The sequence below is a fragment of the Crocuta crocuta genome, unplaced genomic scaffold (assembly GCF_008692635.1).
Source record: "Crocuta crocuta isolate KB4526 unplaced genomic scaffold, BGI_CrCroc_1.0 scaffold73, whole genome shotgun sequence".
NCBI classification, from domain to species: Eukaryota; Metazoa; Chordata; class Mammalia; order Carnivora; family Hyaenidae; genus Crocuta; species Crocuta crocuta.
Window position 1 is genome coordinate 5,980,433 of NW_027529443.1, and position 11,512 is coordinate 5,991,944.

Sequence of the window (11,512 nt, forward strand, 5' to 3'; positions counted from 1 at the left end):
CTCTATTTAAGGAGTAGCCTGACGTCAGCCGCGCGGGTCCCCCGAGCTCGCGCCCCGCCCTGGGACCTGGCCCGCCCCCTGCGCCCCACTCTCCTGCCCCACCCAGGGACGCGCCACCCCGGGCCCTCCGGTTCAGGCCGCTCCCTGAGGAGCCCTGGCCGGCTTGGGGTGGCGAGGGGAGGCTGGCGAGGCATTTACTCCTCCAGGAGGCCGGACGCTCCCACCACTCCCAGGCTGTTGCGCCAACATCCAGCCTCAGACCCCGGCGCAGACGCACGCACTCTACACTGATGCACGGTCCCACCACACTGACACACACACGCACATACACAGGTACACACGTACCCTGACCAGGACACACCCCCTCACCCCACAAGGGCGTGGAAACACCGACAGGGACCCTCCCCTGTCTCCCTCATCCCCATCTCACCAGACACACACAGCCTGGAATCGGACATCGTGCCGTGTGCGCACACACGCGCGGGACTGGGACACACGCTCTAGACGGGGATGGGTGGAGAAGCCGAGGATGAGTGAGATTTCGTGACTATTCACGGAGCTCCTTGGCCCCCCGCGCGCTGACTCATACCCAGGCGGCTCGCTCTGTCTCACACCCATGAAGCATGCGCCCCCATCACACTGTCACAACACAGTTCCTGGGACGCGGCGGGCAATCGAACCCCAAAGGAGCGGACTCCGCGCGCGGCCGGTTCCTCTCTTGGTGGCCGCCCCCTAGCGGCGGACTGCTCCCCGGGGAGACGTTGGGGGTCCCGCAGCGTCTCGGAGGTCCAGGATGCTGCGGACTTCATGCGGCGGCACGAGGAGGAAACGCAGGGGAGGACTTTAACAGCAGCATTTCCACTTCGAATGATTCCCCAGTAATTGCCCGCAGAACAGTTTTCAGCGACCATGTGCAGAACAGGCATGTGTGACCAACCCCAGTGCTGTCCTGAGTGACCACGCTAGTGGATCAGAACTGGACATCAGAACACACATAAATCACTGTGGCCAAGAACGCAGCTAAGTTGTCTCCCCACAGGAATGCCAAATCACTGTGCCCAGGTATTCACCAAGTGCTACCTTCACACATTCACTGAGCAACCACCATCGGGTCCACCGCCTACCGCCACAAACTAAACATCCTTCTTCAGACAATCACCTAATCACGGCTATGTGGCCCTTAGCCCAAGCCAGGGAATGTTTTGTCCCCAAACTGGGCCCATCCCTAGAAACTTTGAGCCAGCCTCTCTACTACAGATCGTAACTACTAACATTGCTTCGAGCTCTCCCAGGGTTAACTCCTTTGATATGGACCACAACCTATGAGTTTGTTGCCATTATCCCCAGATCACCTCACTTCCTTAATTCTAATCGTAGCTAACATTTACTGAGTGCTTGTTTGGTGCCAGTAATGTTATCAGTTGACATGCACTACCTCCTTTGTCTTTGGAGATAGATACTATTATAGTTCCCAATTTACAGACAGTAAGAGTAAGGCTTAAGAAGTACATAGTCAGTGATGGACACGGCTGGGGTTAAACTGACTCCAGGATTCGGGCTCTTAATGACAGCCCTTTGCAATTCCCTATCTTCCTTTAATCATTCCTCCCAGAATTCCATCCCGGGCTCCTCTCCCAGATGTAACTAACATGTCTATAGTACTTCTAAAACCTGACACCTGGGACCAAATGAAGACTTCGAGGTGTAGGTTGAAAAGTTCACCAGGACGCTCACCTCCCTTCTGTAAACTCTATCTCTAGTAATGCCACCTGTGACTCCATTATCTTTTTCTGGTAGCTCCGTCACACTGCTGACATCTCAAGCTCACAGCTGAGTAACATTTCTAAGTGTTTCCTACAAGTGCTGCTGATTAAGGCACATCTACCCCATACTGTGCTTGTGCAGTGGGCTCTTTTGGACCGAACATGTTAGGTCCTTACAATCTGACCTGATTAAATTTTATCTTGTCTCCTCAGTTCACTGCTCTAGTTTTTAACAAACGTCTACTTGAATCTTGAATCACAGCGCAGCTTTCATTTATTCAGAAAGAAATCACAGAAAAGTTGAATTCTGGAAGCCTTGCTCTTGGGCAAATGGGTTGACCTTTCTGAGCTTCAGTTTTCTCAGCTGTAAAATGGGAAGTTAGGATTAACTATGAAAACCTTGGTTTTCTGATGTGTGATTCCACTATTCAAGGTATGAACCACTCTGCTGGCATTCTGTCATCTCCGTGTTTGATTACGATTTAATTAATTCTTCACTCATGTTTTTAATAATAATGTCAAAACAAATATGTTGGAAGCAGCTCTAATGTAGACCTTCAACAGTTTTTCACATTGTGAGCCTGTTATTTCTTGTACTTCATTGTTAAAATTACAAGGTTAAATGTGGATTAATCTGCTCTGACAAGAACTTTTTCTTAGGGAAAAAAAATGAATGTAGTTACTTCTCATAATTCTCTACTTGGCTCAATTTAAAAATTATTTTTATCTTTGAATTCATAAGCTGTGAAATGCCTGGGTATTCCAACCCATCAGAGCCAGGCAGATTTGCCTCTTCAGATTTCTAACCAGAGTAGTGACCGTGATTTGGATAGAAGTTTTCAGGAGTGAGACAGCGGGTATGCCTGCTCACCACCCCCACCCCTATCTTTTTTCCAGAAGTACTGTGATTCTCCTTTAAGGGCATGGGGAGGGGGGTGTTACCCACAGACTAGGACTGGAATCCTTCAGAATTTGACACAGTCCTAAGATTCAGCTACTTTTCTCCATCTTGTCTCTTCCTCTTTGGACCTTGTTTATTTTCTTCTCACATTTAACCTTTACCCCCCTTTGTACCCCCTTTAATTTATAAACCAGGAAGGGCTACTGAGTCGCAAGCAACAGAAGCTGACCGTGGCTAATATAAGTAAGAAGAGGGATTTGGAAAGGTGGGGGAACTGGGTGTATAAACAGAATGGCAACAGAACAAACATCCTTCTCTTCCCTTCCTTTCTGAGTCTTCATTTCCCCGTTAGCATCCGCATTCTCTTGAATCTTCCTCTCCACCCTTATACCCTGCATTTAAGACCTTGAATTTGAAATTAACAAAACAAGGAAGTCTTCTTTCCCTTAAGTCTTTGGACCCAATCAAGCCTTATTATTCAGTTTTATTTCAGTGTAAATTTCCATTTTTGCCCCCCAGAGCCAAGTTTTGTGAAATGTGAGAATATGTTCCAAAGAGAGTGGTTCCTAAGAGGGAAAGGACCAGGACGTGGACTCACGAAGTCTGCAGGCTGTGTGAGGGGCAGAGCTCCCATCTGAATGGGAAGGTGTACATGAACACCCTCCGTTTAGAAATGGGTTGGAGGATGGGGCGCCTGGGTGGCTTAGTCGGTTAAGCATCCGACTTTCGCTTGGGTCATGATCTCGCAGTTCGTGGGTTCGAGCCCCGCGTCGGGCTCTGTGCTGACTGCCAGCTCGGAGCCTGGAGCCTGTTTCAGAGTCTGTGACTCCCTCTCTCTCTGACCCTCCCCTGCTCATGCTGTCTGTCTCTCTCTCTCTTCTAGAAATAAAATAAAAAAAAATAAAAAAAAAAAAAAGAAATGGGTTGGAGGTGAGGATAAGAGAAGATTTTCTGCGTGCCCCATCCTCTGGCTAAAGTAAGAGGACAAAAGTTCAAGGGGCCGGGTGCTGCCTATAGAAGGGAACCAAATCCGGAAGGCCAGCAACCATGGCTGATTTTAAGTACTACTTTGTAAGATTCCAAATCTTCGGTCATCTCCATGTTGGTTTACTTCTGCTGTTGGCAGTAATCATCATCATCCTAATTGACACCATGTATTGAGCATTTGTTCAGCACCAGGCCCTGCGCTAAGCGTTTGGATGCAGCACCTAAGATAACCCAGGAAGAGAGGGATTACTACTACTACTATTACTACTACAGAAACCATTTCAAGGAGGTGGACTTTCCCATGTTCTCCCAGATGCTATGGGCTGGAGAAGGAGGAAACCAGTGCAAAAAGCATGATGGGGATCATCCTGATGATCAGCTGCACCACAACCTTCCCTTGGGTCAGAACTGTTACCTGCCCCCACCTCCCACCCTGAGTTATGTCACCCACACAATCTTCTGCTCACCTTATCTTACCATCTTGCCTTCCTAATGCGACTGTCCCTTGGGGGCAGGGACAAAACAGCCGGTTCCAGATCAGCCTGGTACTGAGAATCTGGACTGCATATTTACGTTGGGACTCCCTTGGATTCTTGATCTTCTTTCTCCTCCTTGATGGGCCACGAACCACTAAATATTAGTCTGTTAGGGCTTCCGAGAAAGAAACTAATATTTCATTTCAAAATTTATCCGCCATGGGTTATGTGAATTGTTGGGGAAGATACTAACCTGTTCGCCTGTGCAGTAATGTGGTATGGCTGCCCCGGAGTACCTGGTTATACTCTCTCTCATCTCCTTGTCTTTAACCAAATGGAATCAGATGAGAATGTCACCATTGTGGCCCTCAATGTATCCATTTCTTTTTACTTAAAAAATTTTTAATGTTTATTTACTTTTGAGAGAGAGAGACAGAGGCACAGGCGGAGGAGGGGCAGAGAAAGGGAGACACAGAATCTGAAGGAGGCTCTGAGCGGTCAGCACAGAGCCTGACCTAGGGCTTGAACTCACAAACCACGAGATCATGGCCTGAGCTGAAGTCAGACACTCAACCTACTGAGCCACCCAGGTGCCCCCCCACCAATGTATCCATTTCTAAAATATAGATCTTAGTGATATAGGAAGAGTACCTAGCTACAGAGAACAACTTACGGAGATACATTTGTTGGCTTGTACTGAGTTTTGTGTTTCCCTTCAACATTATTATTAGAGATTATATTATCCTGGATGTAGAAACAAATGAAAACACTGAGAAGCAATAAGGAAAAAAGTCCCTCAAATCATGATACTCAGAAATAACTATCAATAACGCATTTTTACATCCTTCCTATTAAAAATGTATTTGTTTAGGGTCAGCCCATATCTACTGTTTCATAAAATGCTTTTTTACTTAACAATATTGTGAATCTATTTTAGATTATTAAATACAGACCTATGAAGGTCTAGTACTTTCAGAAAGAGAAAATAGTAGGGCACCTGAGTGGCTTAGTCAGTTAAGCATCTGACTCTTGGTTTTGGCTCAGGTCATGGTCTCACGGTTTGTGGGTTCGAGCCCCATGTCAGGCTCTGTGCTGCTGGTGCAGAGCCTGCTTGGGATTCTCTCTTTTTCTCAAAATAACAAAAATAAACTTTAAAAAAGATCAAATAGCTTTCTCTCTTTCTAGGAATGGTGTAAACTTGCAACTACTGTGAATGGAGAAAACCTAACATGCATGTGAACTAATTCAACATGTAAGTAAGCAGAGTGAAAGGAAAAGACTGAGTCGCAGTAATAGTGTTTGACTCCCTGGATCCACCTTTGCCTGAAGCTGTCTCTTCAAGAGACAGTAAAGCATAGTGGTTAGAAGTTCAGTGTCTGAAGGAGGCTGCCTGATTTTAAGTCCTGGCTCTGCTAGTGTGACTAAACAAGATGATAGATATAATGCATTTAGAATAGAGCCTGGCTAACAGTAAGCCCTCAGTAAACATTAGCCATTATTACACTGCAAACTTTTCAGTTACATGCATCCATAAATTCTCTCTTTTTTTGCTTCCTTATTTTGATTGATTAGGGGTATGTACTTTTCAACTTGATCTGCATCTTTCAACCTACTTGGAAATTTTATTGACAATACAATAAAGTCAACCTCTGTTCTCAGCAATCCCTTAAGACCCCTCTTGCTTTGGATCCTGAGCTTATCTGCCTGATACTTAGGATGCTCCTAGGAAAGTAACCACATAGCCACTCTGGATCTAGTTCATGGCAAGTGTTCAATAAATGATTATTAGGTAGATAGGTAACTACCCCCGAAGGCCCCTCTGCCTGGAGGATGACAATCTTAGCATGAGGACATAGCTTAACATCTTAAAAGACTGAATTCATTGATCACACCCCTCATGCCCTCTCTGCACAGGTAAATATGATACGTAGTCACTTTCACCTACACCATCAACTCCCTTGACCCTCTCTCACTGTGCTGAATTTTCTGGTTAAAGTCAACTTTCTGCCCACTCAGTGCCTGGTGCCTGCACCCACACAGCTGAGCACAGCAAATGTACACGCATGGTGACTAATCTCACTTAGAATTCATCATTCCGGATCTCAAGTGGACCCTTCACATTTCCTGGCAATCATGCTCCATTTCCCCCATCCATTCATCCTTCGCTCTCCTATATAACTATTTGGTTCCTTCTCGCCTCTTCTCCAACCTCAGACAGCCCCTCCCCATCCTGATTATCTGATGGCCTTGCTTCCTCCGTACTTCAGTTAATAGAAGCAACTGGAAGAGAACTTCTACTGCCACCTCTACCCACCTGCCTGTAGAGATGTTTATATACTTTATGTTCATATGTTCATATACTTTATTTTCTCTCTTGTTAATAGGAGTTCATGGTCTATGTTTCTTGACAAGGCCAGCCACTCCAGTCTGCTCTCATCTACTCAAGGACACAGCTTCAGCAAGCCTTCCCTTTTTCTCTCCCATGATCAGTGTCCCCTCCCCACTGGGTCCTTCCCATCAGTATATCAATAAATTGACATCTTTTCCATCTTAGAAAAGAAAGCTACGCTGTCTTGACCTCACCTCTCTGTCCAACTGGCACATCATCCCTTTCTATAGCTCAGCTCCTCAAGAGTGCTCTCTACTCCCTGGTTCCCAAATCTTTCCATCCACTCACCATTGAGCCCATGCCAGTCAGGCTTATGCTTCCTCCTCTCCTCTGAAACGGTTATTCTTGAAGTCACTAGTGACATCCGTAGTGTGAAACTCAGGCCACCTCTTCATCTTAGTGGGACCTGACCTACACGCAGCATGTGACACAAATGACCCACCCTTTTCTTCCTGAAACTCTTTGTTCACCAGGATTTGAAGGTGTTGCATTTTTCTGGTGTTTTTCTCACTTTTCTGCTCCTCTTAAGCTTCCTTTAATGGTTTCTTTTTACCTCCATGACCTCTCACTTGAGACCATCCCAGGGATTGGTCCTTGAACATCATCTCTTTCCTATGAACACTCCCTCTCTTGGTGACACCTTGGGTCTCCTGGTGTCTACACCCCTCGTATACTGCTGCATCTCAAATTTGTAACTCCCTCCCCTGGAGTGTCTACTGATGCATCTCCAACTAAACACGTCCCAAACTGAACTCTTCCTAGTTCCCCGAAACTTGCTTTTACCATAATTTTGGTCATCTAAGTAAATGGCAGTTCTCTTCCATTTGCTCAAGCCAAGAATAATCCAGAGTTAGCCTTGACCTCTCTTTCTCACATCCCCCACATCTGATCTGTGAACAGATCCTCGTTTCCCCACTCAAAATGCATACTGAACTTGACTGCCTCTCACCACCTCCATGGCTGTCATCCCAGCTGGCTTCTAACGTGTTTGTGAAGCTTGGAGGTGGAGGTGGGCACTCCTGTGGCCTTGGCAGCACAGACCTTCCGGGCATAGCAGACCCTCCACCTATTGGACACCTTTGGGGCCTGGAGGATCCTGCAGTATTAATGGGAGTGTGACCTCCTGGCCTGTTGCCAGGTGGCTGTGGTCCCTGGGGCAGCAGTGACAGTTGCAGATCCCCCAGAACTGACAGTGACAGAGCAGTCCTGAGCTCTGTTAACATCTTCCCTTTTGCTTCCACAGCCTGGGGCTGGCTCCTGCAGCTACTAATTTCTAAGTAACTCCACCCTTCCCTTTCTGCTCCATCCACCCTTCTGTCACTTTCAGAACCAGTCTCCTGTATTAAATAATTTCTGTCTGAAATACCTGGGATGTTTCTCTTTTCCCAGTGAGACACTGATCAATATAGCCTGCACCTGGTCTTCCTAAAACCTCAACAGTGAGAGTGATCCTCTGTTTAAAGCTTTCTGTGGCTTCTCAGCTCATTCTGAGGGAAGATCCACCCCAGGGGCTAAAGAATTGTCAAGCTGGTAAGAACTGTTTGGAGACAGTAAGCCTGAAATGAAACTGCCAACTGCCCAGATCATTCCCCTCCCCTGCCCCCCCAACTATCCTCCAGCAACAAGGAATTTTATTTTGGCCTCATTCCAAAATAAGAACTAATTGGAGGACTCTGGCAGAGAACACAGGAATAAATATCCCATAAGAGGGTGGTTTTAACCTCTCCCTTTGGTTCATACCAGCACAGCTCTCCTCTTCTCCATTCCATTTGAGATCTCCCTGCCTGGAGCTCATCTTAAGTCAAGCTTTCTATAGAACAAGCGACTGCAGGGTGGACAGTACAGGTGTGCAGTTGTGTGCCTGGCAAGCGGTACCCAGGGGCTTGCTGGCTGCTCAGCCCCTGCACCTGTCCCCTGCCCTCTGCAGCCCCTGATGCCTCCAAGTACTGAGCTTTTGACGAGTCTGTCGGGCAGTCGTTCCTCTTTTCAGTGTTCAGTTCAACTTTCTCAGCTCTGCTGTGTCAAGCAGTGCTTCAGGTTTTTTCTTGTCATTTCTCATTAGCTGTTGTGTCCTCTTACTTTCTTTGTCCTTGTAGGTTAATACCTGTATTTCATTCCCTCAGATGCCGTGGTATACAATCTGTGCAACAGGGAGATTCTGAAAGAACCTTGAACTTCTCCAACACAAAACACTCAGGTGGTGGCTCTCAAGCTAATATCTATGTGCCAACGAGGCTGCTCCTCCAGGTCTGAGCTCTCAGCTCTGCCAGCCCTCAAATGTGGACAGTGCAGGCAGCAAGCAGCAGGCAAGTAAACAGCTGGAGAAGGTCAGCTGGTGGGGAGGTGGGAAACCTAATTAATTTGTACCATACAAGTTGTACAAGAATCACCCCTCTTGTAGGAATGTACAAGAGTGAGGCCAAAAATCAGGGGCCCTTTGGCCATCCCTCAGCAATTTTTCTCCTCTACCCTGAAGTTCCTAACATTAGCAGAGCCTGTGTGGTACACTTTCAGTCTTTCTTCTGTATTTTCATGAAAACCAGGAAGATCCAGCAGAGTTTATTAGGGGTTTGGCATGAAGAGGGTATGTACGGTGAAGACATTCTGCACCTTGCTTTTTTTCCCCCCTCGACATGGAAATGCCTATAGATTTAACTCGTCCCTGCAAAGTATTTCATCAAATATGTGATCCCTCAGATTGTTTACGATTTATATTGTTTATATATCATGGTTGATTTAGCCATTTCCCTGTTAATAGGCGTTTAGGTTTGTATGATTGTGATTAAACTTGGCTGCCTATAACCAAGAAACCGAAAGTAGCAGCAGTTTGAATAGGATATTAATTTGTCTCATTTAAAGGAAGTTGAGAAGGAGGTGGTCTGAATCATTAGCATGGTGACTTCATGAAGTTAACAGGCACCTGGGCTCCTGGTAACCTTGGATGTGTCCCACCTGACTGGTTGAAGTTGGGTGTTGTGGTCCCCACAATCATCACATTCCCCATCCCGGCAACTGCATGGAGGAAGGGGAAGAGGTTTTCCAGAAATCCCACAGGAATACGTACCTTTCATTGGCTGGAATTCAATCACACACTCCTGGCTGCAAGGAAAGATGGTATGTACACTCTTTTCTTGGATGGATGGAAATGTTAGAAGGTTCTGTTGGTTTGAGAGAAAGTGGATATTTGGCAGGTGGTTAGCAGTGTCTGTTTCAAGTCGTTTCCAGTCTGTTAGTACAACGATGCTTTAACGAACATCTTTTAACACAGGGAGATCACAGTCAAATATTCCCACCCAACTAGAATAGCTTCCAGAGCTAGGAGCTACCCTCTGTCTGGCATTAACTCATTAACTCTTTAGTTGTGGATCATAGGACAGTATTGGACAGTGGGGAGAAGGTTAAAGTGGCCTGGGCAGTGGGAGTCAAGGGCACTTGTAGGACTTGAGGTGGGGGCTGTTTTCCAACCAAAAGAGAAGTATTTCAGGATCTTAGCAACTGGTGGAGCCCTGGCTACACTTGCCCTTAGTGTGTACATGTGCTAGTGTTTCTCTGAGTAGGGTCGTAGGGTGTGTGTGTTTTAAATTTTAATAGCTGCTCCAAACCTCTACATATTAAGAGATTGTATTTTAAAAATTATTTTGCCAGTTCATATGGAGGGAAAATGATATCTAAATTATTGTTTTTATATACATTCCCCTGATTATCACTGTGGGTAAGATTCTTTTTTGTTTCTTGGCCATTTTGGATTTCTTGTCTATAAATTGACTGTTCACAGAGCTTGCCAATTTTACTGGAATTTATTTTTGTATGTAATCTGAGGTAGCGCTCTAATGTTTTCCAATTAGATAAGCAAATGTCTGAAATCAATTACTGAATAGTCCTCTCTTCTCTCGCAGGTATAAAATACTGTATTTCCCATCTATGGACTCTCTCTTTGGTTCCATAGATCTACTTATCAATATTTGCAAGCAATATTGTCTTAATATGCATTAATTTTGTAATAACTTTAAGACTTTTCCAAAATAATATTCAAGCAAGAATCAAAGAATAGGCAGACTGCTTTTGGAAAATAAAAATAAGAATGATAGACATTTGACCCTTGAAAAATAGGGGGTTGGAGGTGCCAGTCCCCCACACAGTTGAAAATCCATGTGTAACTTTTGATTCCCCAAAAACTTAACAAGTAATAGCTGACTGATGACTGCAATCTTTATTGATAACAGAAGCAGTCAATTAACACATATTTTGTACATTATACGTGTTCTATAGTGTATTCTTAAAGTAAGCTAGAGAAAAGAAAATGCTATTAAGAAAATCATAAGGAAGAGAAAATACATTCACAGTACTGGACTGTACTCATCAGGAAAAAAAATCCACCTGTAAGTGGACGTGCATCATTCAAAGCTATGCTATTCTAAGAGACCACTGTACTTTTTGCAAGATCTTAAAGTAAATGATAAAGTTACAGTATTAAAACAGTGTGGTATTAGCTCAAGACAGAACAGATAGAATGATCAGTAGGGCAAAAGAGAAAGCTCACAACCAGGCCCTCATGTTTAGTATGCCATTTGGGTGTTGAAATTAAGGCAGTTTCTTTGCCAAAAGAAATTCCAGATGAACCAACGTACTTAATGTTGGAAATTAGGCCATAAAATAATTACAAGATCAATTTGAAATAAACTTCTTAAACCTAAAAGTAGTGCAAGATACCATACAGGATAAGATTGGTAAATTTGCCTACATGGCTACATACACAATTGCCTACATGGCTACATACACAATTTACACTTGTATACCTAAAAGTCTCAAAATTAAAAACAAAGAAAAACATTTCATCAAGAAAAATACTGGCAATGTATATGACATACATGCTTAATACCCTCGTATATAAAGAGTCTTAAAAAAATCAATAAGAAAAAATGAACGCCACAATGGAAAAATGGTCAAAGCAGATGAATAGCCACTTCATGGTGGAATACATGTGAATAATGAAGGA